This window comes from Camelus bactrianus, chromosome 3, assembly GCF_048773025.1.
Source record: "Camelus bactrianus isolate YW-2024 breed Bactrian camel chromosome 3, ASM4877302v1, whole genome shotgun sequence".
Classification (NCBI taxonomy): domain Eukaryota; kingdom Metazoa; phylum Chordata; class Mammalia; order Artiodactyla; family Camelidae; genus Camelus; species Camelus bactrianus.
Window position 1 is genome coordinate 1,409,972 of NC_133541.1, and position 13,753 is coordinate 1,423,724.

The 13,753-nt window shown below is 38.5% G+C and overlaps 1 long non-coding RNA gene across 1 annotated transcript; it reads left to right on the forward strand.

Annotated features, from left to right (window-relative positions):
- The first annotated feature begins 7,515 nt into the window (after nt 1–7,515).
- On the forward strand, nt 7,516–9,864 carry LOC141575655 (uncharacterized). Its single transcript, XR_012503344.1, has 3 exons — nt 7,516–7,913; nt 8,019–8,100; nt 9,401–9,864. It is a non-coding gene; the product is annotated as an uncharacterized LOC141575655 (long non-coding RNA).
- The last annotated feature ends 3,889 nt before the right edge of the window (nt 9,865–13,753 follow it).

Here is a 13,753-nt window from a genome sequence, read left to right on the forward strand (position 1 = left end):
TACCCCTTTTATTTACTGATTGATAAGGCAGTGAATATAGTTAGCAGAAATTTTGTAAAAACTGAAGTGTGTCATGCATGTGGAAGGATTTAATTTTATTTTTCTTGAATCTATATCCTGACATTGATGTTGTCCTTCAAAACTGCTTTAAGCATTGCTTTCTAAATTCTTACATTTATTCAACAAATATTGAATACATATAACACATCAGAATGTCCTTAGACAAAGGGATATAATGATTAAAACAAAATATGCCTGCCTCCATGAAACTTGCATTATAGCATCCTCTATCCTTCTGATTATGGTGTTTCTCTTGATTCTTTCTCAATCTATGCATTCATCTTTTTAACAAATATTTATGCTGTTCTTATGTGCTTGGCTTTGTTCTACATGTTTGGTACATAATGGTGAGATGATTACTATCTTCGTGGTTTTTAAATTAGAATGGGGAAATGAATATTATATAATAAAGGCAGACATGAATACAAAATAATGACATTTTAAGTACTAAGAAAGAGACAAGTGCTTTGTAAGAAAACAATCTGGGTAGCAGATTCTTGTATAGAATATGCAGCCCAATATTGTCCTTAAAGAAGTAAATCAACCTGAGAGCTGAGTGAAGAGAAGGAAATAGCCATGCCCAAGAATTCAAATTCATGTTTTTCTGATAGAATATCATCACATTTAAGTACTGAGATGGGTAAAAGTCACAGTCTTCAGTACACCAGAGTCCAGTGCAACTGAAATTCAGTGAATAAAAGGAGAGAAAGATATTAGAAGATGCTGGGTGGTGGCCCTGATGCTGAAGATCAAGAAGGTGTTTTTTGGAAATATAATTATCAGGAATTGGTGATTTTTTGTATGTGAGGACTAAGGAATACAGAAGTATCAAGGATGGCCCCTAAAATCTGAGCTTAAGCAGCAAAATAGGGGACATAGTTTATGGAAGGAGTGAGATGAGTTTGCAAAATGTGTTAGAGACACCCTTTCTGGCACTAAAGCAGAGATGTCAGGTGGAAAGCTGAGTATAGGTCAAACTTCAGAGGAGGTGATCAGATTGAAGTTAGAGGTATAATGAGAGATATCTTGGGCTGCAATTATAAGTCATAAAAACAGGTTCCCCAAAGAGTGTCTAGAGAAGATACTTCCAGTATAGATTCAATAGTAAGGTTTGAGTAGAGGAATCAAATCTGGGAGCATGCACTAGGAAATGGAGATACAGAAAAAATAGAACAAAGCTTTGACTTCTAGGGGATTAAGGTCAAGCTGAAGAGATATACAAGTATCTGAATAGTTATATGATAAAGGTATGTACTAGCTACTGATGGAGCACAATGGAGGAAACATTTAATTCTACTGAGGGTAGTTCAGAGGAGTTACAGAAGGATAATATGGAGCAATTCTGAAAAATCTTCAAAATAAATAACAAGCTAATAGGACACAGGGAAGAACATTCTGAGCAAAGGATTTGAGATTAAAAAATTCAAAGCATTTGAACAATTGTAAATAGTTCAGCTTAATTACACGGTTATAGCTTGTTTCACAATTCAAGATTTAGGTTAACCTTCACTGATGTACCTTTCCACCTGCATTTTACATTCCTGTAGTAATTAACAAAACATATTGCTTTTGCCCTCTCATTGTCTGCATTAATATTTTCTCTCCTGGCTTGTCTTTAATCTGCACACTAAAAAGAGGAGCGTAATTCCTTTTTATAAGCAAATGCTCATGCAGTTCTATGCAAAGAGCAGATGGCCTACAAATGTATCATTTTCTAAACAACTGTATTCTTGTCCCTTTGTCCTTGGTGGAGATGGAGGTAAAACTTTTAATTAGTGTGAAAACCAAAATAACTGTATCCAAAATATTACAACATATCATTCTATCCTATCTGTGATGCCCTGATGTAAATAAAACAATTCAGTGATCTGAAATTAACCTGTAATTAAAGTGTTGAGAATCAATCAGTACAATTTAAGTTTCATTAAATTCAAACACACTCAAAATTGAATCAATTTATTAAGCTTACTTATTTCCCAGCCCCCAACAGACACAATATTACCAACATGTAACAAGTTCACATATAAACAGCTTCACTATTCCACTTACAGAAGTGAGACTACAACTTCCCAACTAGAATAAGGTACACTCTAAATGCAAATTAAAAGTAAGACAAGACACTCTAAATTGGAGATCTGCTTGCTGTTGGTGAGAATGCCTTGAAGTATTGTTTTTGATCTATATGCAAAACTATAGGGACACACACTTGTCAAAAGAGAATACAAAGTTCAATCTAACTGATCCATCTTGTGCAGATATTCCCTTCATTCAGTGCAAATTTAAAATGTATAAATTATTTTGATCAGAATTCAGCAATAAAATCTTAACTCAAAAACAAAAACAACAGAAGTGTCTTGTTCACACAATGCCTGTGTGTCTTTGAAAAAAGAAAACTACCTGGAAGCAATCGTCTCTGTACCTCTCTGCCAATTTTGGTTAACAGATTCCCTCTTCTTGACTTGGAGCAACTCTCTTAGAATCATAAATTGTGAAAATGAATTGCACATTAAAGGTTCTGGCACCCGAGGACCTTGAGTTTTCTAAATTATGTTTTTCAAGACATTTAACTAAATGCAACTATTGTGTAAGGAGACGGTAGTTGTCAATATGAACACTTCAATAGAGTAGAAGTAGTCATGTTGAATTTTTTGCATTCAATTATTCATTCTATTTTATGTGATAACACATAATCTATGAATTATTTGTTAACTATCACAATTAAATTTGTCAGTTTTTTTTTGGTAAAACCACTACCAAAAACAGCAATGACTAAACATGCTTTTATAAGGATCAATCAACCAATGCAGTTTAACACATGATCCATTAGAACCTCTCTTTTCAAAGCCTGGAGTTCTTTGACAGGTGCAAAAAATGTACATACTGTATACATTACAGAAGAGATCTTACAAAATTCTATCAATAAATATCCACAAAACTATTGCATGTCACTGCTAAAATTCAGTTTCACTATTCTGTTGAAAAAATTCCATTGGTTACATATCTCATTTAAGTGTTGGAAAGAATACTCCATGACTTCTAAGAAATGATGGACAATCTGAATTAAATAGCTAATTAACTTAAAATCAAAACTATAAGTTACATATTTGATAAAAGTAATCTATATGTGTGCTTATCACACTAATATAATGTAGAATAAGATGGCTATAATTGTGGAAGACTAGATCTACAGAGGTAGTAAAATGGTCCTGCTAGCTAGTAAATCTGATTATTAAAATCAGGAAGGAATAAGAAGAAAGTAGGGAAGAGAGGGAGAGGGGAAGATGAGAGGGAGTGAAAGAGAAAAAGGAGGGAAGGAAGGAAGGAAGGATTTGTAGTCAAACTGTTACATGTCAGGCCCTAAAATAAATTCTTTCCTTAATTCCATGAATTCACTTATTACACAATATTAACAAATTACTTAAAGAATGAATCAAAACCATATAAGATATTATTTCTCATGTAATGGAAAAAATAATACGATGAAGCAAATTAAATCTAATAGTGTTAAAATATTCAAAGCCTCTCTAATGATAAAAACTTTAAATATAAAGTATTCTACTTCAAAAATGCTTTCAGAGATTTTATCAATGGTGAGAGGATGTATATATCATATATAGTTTTCTGTTTATGAATTTGATTATATTATAGCAATGGAACAGTGTAATATTAAATTTAAAAAATGCATATCAATTGAAGATATAAATTAACCTCAAATTTGGGTTGTAAATAATTTTATATTTAGCTTTCTCTTTTCTTTATGTTTTTATATAATTTTAGGAAAATAATTATCATACATAAATGTACAGATCTGAGTCTTTATCTAATATGTCTCAATCTCAAGAGTTCTAAATCCCCTCAATTTCCTTCTTTCCTTTCTTCTTTTCTCCCTTCTTTCCTATTCCTTTATTGGTAATTTGGGGTATAAAAGTTAATTGTTGGCAATATTTTATCAGAACTTATAATGTGAATGAAGGATGAAAAATATATACATATATACACACACACATATAGTGATGATCCAACTTGGAATAAATATTTCCATATTTCTATGAAAAATTGTGAATGAATTTAACGATAGTATGTTATTCCTTAACATTTTTCATAATATACAGTATATGTACTTACAACTTTATACTGTGAACTTAATTGTTTAATATCTACCTTCATGCATGGAAGAGTTTTTATGTTATTATAAAGCATACTTTAATAATGTGATAAAGGAGAATGACATGGTGTTAAGAAATTATGTTAATGTAATGGGCTTTATGAATTCACAAATTAGCTGAGCACTGAGAGTGATTGGAATTAGATAGGCAAATCTCTTGAGGGGAGTAGGGCATTGATGTGTAAAAGATTATTTCTGAGAGTGAGAATAGCATGTGTATGGCCCTGTAGCATGAGGGAACATAGTAAGTACGAGGATTGTAAGACATATATCTATGGTAATGATCATGAAGGTGAACAAGGAGTGATTTGAGGCAACTAACAAGGGTAAGGCCAAATATATAACAGTCAGCATATTACAGCAGGCTGTCCGGCGAGCCGGCCCTCCGCCCGCGCCGCGGGGTGGGCTAGCGCCCTGCGGGGGTCTCGGGCTCCCAGCCCACTGCCCCGCCTCCCCGCCACCCGCTAGGCGTCGTCCGGGGACGCCCCTCGCCGAGAGAGACCCTCAATCACAAGTCACCCCGCCCTCCCCACCCTCCTCGCCGTGCCACGCAACCCGGCCCCGGAACCGCCCTCCCGATCTCCCTGCAGTACCCCTCGACCCTCGCCGGGAAGAAGTGACTCCAGCAGCCGTGGCGGCTCTTTGGGCCCAAGGGGCGGGCGCGGCAGCCATTGGCGGAGGCCGCTGCCTCCGGCTGTCAATCCCGCGGCCCGGCCCCGCCCCACCGGCGGAGCGTGGCAGGACGCAGGGCCGCGGGGGCTGTCGGGACGGCTCCAAGATGGCCGCGCGCTTGGGGTCCGCACCTGCTGGCGGCCTCGAGCCCCGTTAACTGCCACCGCTGCTGACCGGAGCCGCCAGTCGTCCTGGCGACTCCGTGGGCTGTCCCCGCGGGGCGGGAGGCCGCCATGGCGACCCTGGAAAAGCTGGCGAAGGCCTTCGAGTCCCTCAAGTCCTTCCAGCGGCCGCCGCCTCAGCCCCCTCAGCCGGCACCGCAGCCGCCGCCGCCTCACCCGGTACCGCCGCCGCCTCAGCCCCCTCAGCCGGTACCGCCGCCGCCTCAGCCCCGTCAGCCAGCACCGCAGCCGCCGTCGCCTCAGCCGGCACCGCCGCCGCCGCCGCTTCAGCCCCCTCAGCCTGTACCGCCGCCGCCTCAGACCCCTCAGCCGGTACCGCCGCCGCCGCCGCCTCAGCCCCCTCAGCCGTTACCGCCGCCGCCGCCGCCTCAGCCCCCTCAGCCGGCACCGCAGCCGCCGTCGCCTCAGCCGGCACCGCAGCCGCCGCCGCTTCAGCCCCCTCAGCTGGCACCGCAGCCGCCGCCGCCTCAGCCGGCACCGCAGCCTCAACCGCCGCCGCCGCCGCCGCCGCCTCAGCCCCCTCAGCCAGCACCGCAGCCGCCGCCGCCGCCGCCGCCGCCGCCTCAGCCAGCAACGCAGCCGCCGTCGCCTCAGCCGGCACCGCAGCCGCCGCCGCTTCAGACCCCTCAGCCGGTACCGCCGCCGCTTCAGCCCCCTCAGCCAGCACCGCAGCCGCCGCCGCCGCCGCCTCAGCCGGCACCGCAGCCTCAACCACCGCAGCCGCCGTCGCCTCTGCCGGCACCGCAGCCGCCGCCGCCTCAGCCCCCTCAGCCGGTACCGCCGCCGCCGCCGCCTCAGCCCCCTCAGCCGGCACCGCAGCCTCAACTGCCGCCGCCGCCCGTCCACCGTGGGTCAGGAGCCGCTGCACAGACGGTGAGTCCCTGCGGGTCCCTCCCCAGCCCTGCGCGGGTATCCGTCCCTCCCTCGGCCTCCCCCGAAGGCCCCGAGGCGGTCCGGGCCCCAGGCCTCTGCTTACCCGGCTGCGAAACTCGGGAAGGAACGGGGCTGTGTTGTGATCCGAGGCCGCGCGTCCCGTTCGGCTTCCTCTGGGCCACTCCCCACCCCTCTCCTTCTCCGGGCCAGGTGTAACATTTTGTCTTCCCTTTTCAACTGAGGGTTTAAAACAGTGTTTCAGATAACTGTCAAAATGCTATGCATGCAAAACCCTAGGTTAACTTAAGGGAAGGAGTAGGAGAGAAGAGGGGAAGGAGCGAAGTTCACTGGTCACTTCTGTGGGGGTGGGTTAGATGGTCACAGTGGTGAACGCTTAACTGCTACATGGCCCCGTGCGCTTACCAGCATAGTCGTTACTGTTACTAACCCCGGACAGCACTGGTGTTAAGGAGGCATGACCACGGACCGTGTGCTCATTGAGCTTAATTTTACACAAACTAAGATTTCCACAGAATCAAGACAGGCAGTAAACGCCAGCTGCAGAGGACAGCTTGTGCAGGGTTGGGGAACAGCATGGCATGATCAGAACTTTAGTTTGACTGGCTTGAAATGTAGAGGGAAAGGGAAACTTCACACTGATGAATCAGAGAGGAGATAGCTGTTTTTATTAAACTAAAATGGTTAAATGAGCCTTGTTGGTTAATGATTTGCCTTAGCAATGTGAATTTGGATTCTGCAAGTATTTTATAAGTTCTGTAAGAAGCTTGTTTTAAAATTTCAAAACTCTTAAGATATTAGAAGTTCAGTTTTATTTTATAAGAATTTTTTAAAAAGTGTTTATTTAACTCAATTAGAACTGAGTTCCTTTAACATAGACTTTATTATCTCATGTATTAATACCCTCTAGAGGTACACAATGAAAAATGTGATTTATAAACAGACACATACAGACACAAGGAAAACAGTATGTAGCTTCAGTAACAGTTTAAGAGAAAAGTCAGAAACAAATTTTCCCTGGTCAAAATATCAAAAAAAGCACCTGGGGCTTATATCCTTTAATTGATTTGAGCTCTAAATGGACAAATACACAATTTTTTTTTTTAAATTGCTAAGAACAAGATTCTTTTTCACGTTGAATAATGATTTTGAAGTTTAAATAAATACCAACAATAGAGTTATGAGGGAGGAAAAATATAAAATACTGATTTTTTTTTTTTTAATTTCACCGTAAGGTGCATTCTTAAACACATAGGAGAGAACTGTCATGATTTGCGCAACTCGCTTGCAAATAGTTCAACAGTATTAACGATTGAATTTAGATGGTGGGCATATGGGAATTTATCATCCTATTAAACAGTTTTTTGTACTTCTGAGACTTAGAATAAAACATTGGAAGGAACCTGTTAGACATAATGCTCTATGTGAAGTAATTTGTTCCCTTTGTGAAATTCTAGGAAGGTTAAAATGCATGTTCATAACATCAAGAAAATCACAAGCATTTACGATGTAATCAGAACTACCTGAGGATCTGTGAATCTTGGTGAGTTGGTGGATTTTTTAAAATGTCTTAAAACATTTTGTTTTTACAAAGATTACAGGAGTAAGAGAAGATAAATTTTAATCAACTCTTAATATTTTTTTCCTGGTTGATGTGATATAATTAAATGTGGGGAAAAAAGGTAAATTCTAAAAGGAGACACTACCTTGATGGTTTTCTATGGAGGAAACTCAAGCAGGAGGAAGTTTAATTTAAAAACATGAATTACTGCTCTTTATAATACATTCTAAGTTGTCATTCTTTTGAATGCCTTCCTTTCCAAACAGGTGTGTTATTCTGGGAGATCATCAGGACTTCTGGGTATTTGGAGGTACTGACCTAACCAGTGGAACTGCTGATTTATAAGAAGTTGTCCAGAATTTTGGAAAACTGATTAGTAGAGGTAAATAATGTTTCCTTGGCAAGTGATGACAGAAAGTGACTTGAGTGAATTTTCCTTTGTTTTTAGGCAGATGTACCTAACCATGTATGTTAACAATGATTACAGGCTGGAGACCGAGAAGAACTACCATTTTTGCCAGCTGGGATGCAGAAAAAATTGGACTTCTGGGTTCCACAAATGGGCTGAGGTAACTAAGACAGAAAACGTATCTTCTTGGTCAACATGTATCTCAGGGTAATCACAGATGTGTTCCATTACCTGATATTGTTTTAATTTGGATAAATACTCAAGAAAATTTAAGAAATAGAGTTTGCTTTTGCTTTTACATCAGTTTGGTAAAACAGAACAACCTCTTAATTACTAAGTACAAACCAAGTTTTTCATTATTTTTAAAATATTTTAGTTTCTATTTGTATTTGTTTTGTGATAAGTAAGTAAAATCTGTAAGCTCAGAAAATAGTCAAACCTAGGAAGCTGCTTCTGACAAGTGAATTAGCTTATTGAAAATCTGATATAGATCCTTGGCATTAATTTTCAAGTTTTTACAGTTTCCTTGGATTTCTTCTATCTAGGAAAACAACATGCTCTTTTAAGATGACTATACTCTGATTATAGTCTCTCCTTTATGGATTCCGTACTAAATTGTAACCATAGGTATATTTTACCATTTACAAAAGTGCCTGATTGGGAAGTATAATACAATGATTTTGTAAATTGAATTACTCTAAAATTTCAAGGATTTATTTTTAATTCAATTATGATTAATTTTCATTTGTCACTGGTTCTTAATGCTTTATTTTAAAGTGTCTTTCATAGGCCCCCTTCTTTCATCTTCTTCCCTTAGGCTCTCTGTCCAGTAACTCTAAGTTCTTACATGTTCATGGTAGGCTTGTGTGTTTTTTTTAAAGGCAGGTGCACCAAAAAGCACTTTCCTGTGACTATCCTCTGTTTTGTTCATCATTTATGAGTCCAAATTGTATAGAATTGATTTGAAGAATGCCATATCTTTCTTATCATTGTATCTGGTTTTTAAAATGCTTTCCTTCTGACTCATTTCTGCATACTTTAAAATAATAATATGAATCAAATAAGTATGGGAATAAAATCACAGTTACTTGTATCACATTTGATTCCATGTATATTGCAAAGTCTTATTATTATGTTGGTGTTATGAACATGCATTTCATAATACACTTATTTACATGAATCAGATCTTATTCATTAAGGTCATTTACTTTTAGAAATATGTAATTTCTTGTGAATACATGTATATAGAAATACATGTGTCTTTCTATAATTTAAGCAGCTTAGAATACAGATAAAATAAATCCAAGATACAAGATAATATGCCTTACATTAATTTAAATTCATGTGAGTTAAAAGACAATTTGAATATTGTTTCCCATTTTCTACTAGCTTCTTGATCATATTCAGCAGCACATTTACCTTTACATATATTTAAGGAATCTTTTTTATTTCTACTGTAGCTCTGTCATAATGGAAACTCTGCAGCAGAATCAGCTGTCATCTATCCCGTGTGGCCAAGTGCAGAGGTGAGAATTCTCATTTGTGGGATGACCACTCACAGCTTTAAATGTTTTTACTGTAACTGCTCTTATAAGGTAGCAAGCTAGAGAGAGAGAGAGAAACAGAGAGAAGAAAAGAGTTCTCTCTGCATATTCCCATGTGTGTGATGGCATTAGTCTTTTTCTGCTGTATTTTTCTAGAATGTGTGTGCGTGTGAGCATGTATGTGTGAGAGAGAAATGTCTTGTCTTTGTCCTAATAGCCACTCTTCTCTCCCTCTAGTTTTTTCTCTATCCTCCCCTCCTTTCTTTTTCTTTTTCATCAATATCTTCTCTTTCAAAAAATTCTTGATAAATCAAATTTCCAACTTCCTCACTTTTAATATGGTAAAGTTACTTGGATCCCCAACGTCAAGGGATCTCATACTTTAATGTCTGTATGGATTGCCAGGGACACCTTTTAAAAGTACACATTTCCAGGCCTTACTTTGAGCAGTTCTCTTCCAGTAGATCCAGGGTGAGGCTGAGCATCTCCGAGCCTTCCCCCTTCATATTATGGTGCAGGGGATCAGGGGCAGTTTTCCTCTGGGTCTCCGTGCTGTTGCTATGAAAAGTGGCTACAGCATCACTAATATTTTTCTTTCTTGTTTTAATTGCATTAATATTATCAAGCAGTTAATAGCATTTTCTTAAAATTATGGTCAAAGGCATAGGCGTTTGATTTATAATGGTACCTGCAAACCACTCTTTTACTGAATTAATTTGTTTTGCTTGTATTTCCACAATTGTAAATGCTGTGAGTTAAGTGACTGCTTTGCTTCAACTACAGGAGAATGTGAAAACACTCCAGGAGAGAGAGGTTGCATATATCAATGCAGACTCATGCACAGAAGGTAAATTTTATTTCAGATTGTCATTAAATAGTATACCAGTATTTAAGTCTATCAACTCCAACTCATAAACTAGGATTATCCTCTTTCTATGAGATGCCTCAATAATACCTCCATTTCTCCATTTTACCAGAGAGAACATTATTATGATTCAAATGAATCAATATGATTCATAACTAAGCTATTGATCCTAATTTCTTTAGAATATTTACCATTTGCCTATCTTGGATTACCACTTAAAACTTTAGTACTTTTGACATTCTTCCTGTGGAGCTATTTTTAAAAGTTGGGGTAAAATATTTCATACAGAAATAGTTCCTGTATGTATTGGACCAACTCTGAAATAAGCACCCACTACAGACTTCCTTTTGACCCTGACATGTGGCATGTGCATCTGTAGGCTTTCATCATATTATGGTTATTTCTAGGTAAGTGTCACAGGACACATGTTAGTTACTGACATGCTCTAGTCTAAAGTCTTGATATTGAATTGAATGAATGAATAAAAACATGAACATTATGGCCTTACCACTTCCTTTGCCAAAGACCCCTAGGTACTGCTGCCGTAATGAGCAATGGCCCTTACTGTTACTGCAGGAGCTGCGGCCTTAGCAGCAGAGTCCGCCTCTGCAGTCTCCTATCCCGAGTGTGTGCTGCAGCCTCTCTGGCTCCTGAAGAGTTATTTCCACCTTGAGTTTTAGTTTTAGCCAGACTGTTTGTCTGTCTGTCTATTTATCTACCTACATATCTATCTATTCTAAAATCTTATTTATTTGTTTTTACTGAAGTACATTTGATTTATAATATTAGTTTCAGGTGTACAGCAAAGTTACACAGTTATATACGTATACATATACATATACATATACATATACATATACATATACATATACATTTTTAGATTCTTTTCCATTATAGGTTATAATAAGATACTGAATATAATTCCCTGTGCTATACAGTAGGTCCTTGTTGTTTATCTGTTTCATATATAATAGTGTATATCTGTTAATCCTGAACTCCTAACATCTCTCTTCCCTTCCCCCTTTCTCCTTGGGTAACCATAGTTTCTTTTCTATGTCGTGAATCTATTTCTGGTTTGTAAATAAGTTCATTTGTATCATTTTTTTGTTTGTTTACATTCCACATATAAGTGATATAATTTGATATTTGCCTTTCTCTGTCTGACATACTTCACTGAATATGATAATCTGTAGGGTCCACCCTATTTTTAATTCTCCAGGAATGATGCCTTCAATTTGAAATCTGTTATATCTTGTTTAGAATTAGAAAATAAAGTTAGAATTAAATACATGTTTGAAGTCCATTTGGAGGTGTTAAAATACTCTCTTATTTATTTTGCAGGCAATTATACCCTCAGAATTGACTGTACACCTCTTCTTTTCCAGTTGGTATATAAACTGACAAAAGAGGTATGTAAATAGATCTGTCATAATGTTTTCTGATGAGTAGATAAATCAATAACTTTTGTTTTCTAAATTACTAATATTTAAACTGGTGACAAACATAGCTGATTTGTATAAATAACAAATCAGAATGAGCTTTAATACACTTCTTATGTGACATAACTATGAGAACAGTAGTGCTAGTCTCTGTTGTAATAATAGTTCCTTATAATTGTATACATTTGTTAAAATGTGCAGGTTCTGTTGTTTCATGGGGCAGAGTCTCTTTGATGTAACAGAAAGAATACTGAGCTGGGATGGGGAAGCCTTGGCTGTGAAGATTGCCTTGGCTATTCATTCATTCATTCATTCAGCAAGTATTTACTGTGTGGTTACTATGTATCAGGTCCTATGAAATGAATTCTAGCAGCAACAGTGATAAAAGGACAAGGTTACTGAATCCAAATACTTTGTAATCTAGAGAGGCCACAGACCTGTAAATGAGGACTCATACTTCACTTGAATATTGGATACTATATACAGTGGAGGAGAGTTGCGGAAGAGAGAAGCTAAGACCCTGGGGTAGCTGGTGAGGTTGGAAAGCATTAGAAGGTGTTCACAGAAGGATTAGTGGTTAGGCTGTAAAATGGAAGGATGTGAAAGTGGGGAGGTTTCTCCTCAGAGGACACAAGACCTAATAAAGACATGGATGTGTGAAAGAACATTTCCTGACCTCTGGGTAATGCAATATAACCTAAATGTAAGGTGTTGGTGAAAAAGCTGGTAAGAAACGGGGCCTGACACATAGGCCTAAATGTTCATAAATCTGGTGATGGAGAAATTAAAGAATCTTTAACAAGTTTGTACATTATCATTTTTATTCATTAGAAAAATTTCTCTGTGTCAGTGCAGTGAATAGGTTAAGCTGTAGTAAGTCTAAAAGCAAAATGGAAATAATTCCACATACTTATTTAGCACACAGGAATAAATACTAGTTATTGATGTAAAAAGTACTCTGAAAATGCTAATGCACTCTAAATCTCTAAAAATTAGGTGATCTACTCATTGAAAATATGTGTGCTTCATTTAAATAACCCCCTATTATAGAATTTAACTGTAGAAATGTTTCTTTCAAGTAGGTATCACTTAGATGACAGTGGGAAGTAGATGTCACATCTCTGTGGTCCTGTTTCCCAATCGCCCTTCATCTTGCCCTGTCCTTTTCACTGTTAGTGTCTTTAACATCTCATCCTCCCAAGTGAGCATCCTCCCATGCCCATCACAACTCCCACCATACTGGGAAGCTTAGGTCCTTGATCCTTTTATTGAAATGTCCCATAAAAACATCTTATCTAAAAGCACGCTGTAAAGACAGCCCTTGTTGGGGAATCCTTCTCAGGAGATACATTTACACTCTGTCCTACAGAGGAGGCTCCTGCCTTTATAGGAGGGGTAGTAAGAATTTTAGGACCAAGAAGGAGAAGCTTAGGTCTATCCCCTTTGTACATTTATTTAATAAGTATTAAATGTGTAAGTGGTTACCATAATGACAGGATAAATCAAACATAGATTCTGCTATTAGTGTGTTACCTGTGTAGCCAGGAGAGACTATGATGAAGAATTTTCAAATCCAAAATAGAGATTAAAATCACCAAAGTGAATACAGATAAAAGTGTGGGAAGCAAAAAATAAATATCTTAGTTTATTATTTTACATGTTGGAATTAAACAGCCTGCTTAATGGGAAATTGCAAATTTTTTCCAATTTTAAAGCCTCTTTTATGTTAATTTGAATTTAATTTGCATGCCACTTGTATTAGATACAATATATTTGTCTTTCAGAGTTTTTGTTTTAGGTAGTTTTTTAACAGTTTAACTGGGAAATTAAAATGTATCTTTAGAAGTTCCATTATCAGGATGAACTAATTAATTGTCCAGAAGAGAAGAGTGAGATTTTATAATCTTTTTTGATTTGATTGTCAGTGGAGGAATCAGACATCATTCATCTGGAGAAATGCTGTTC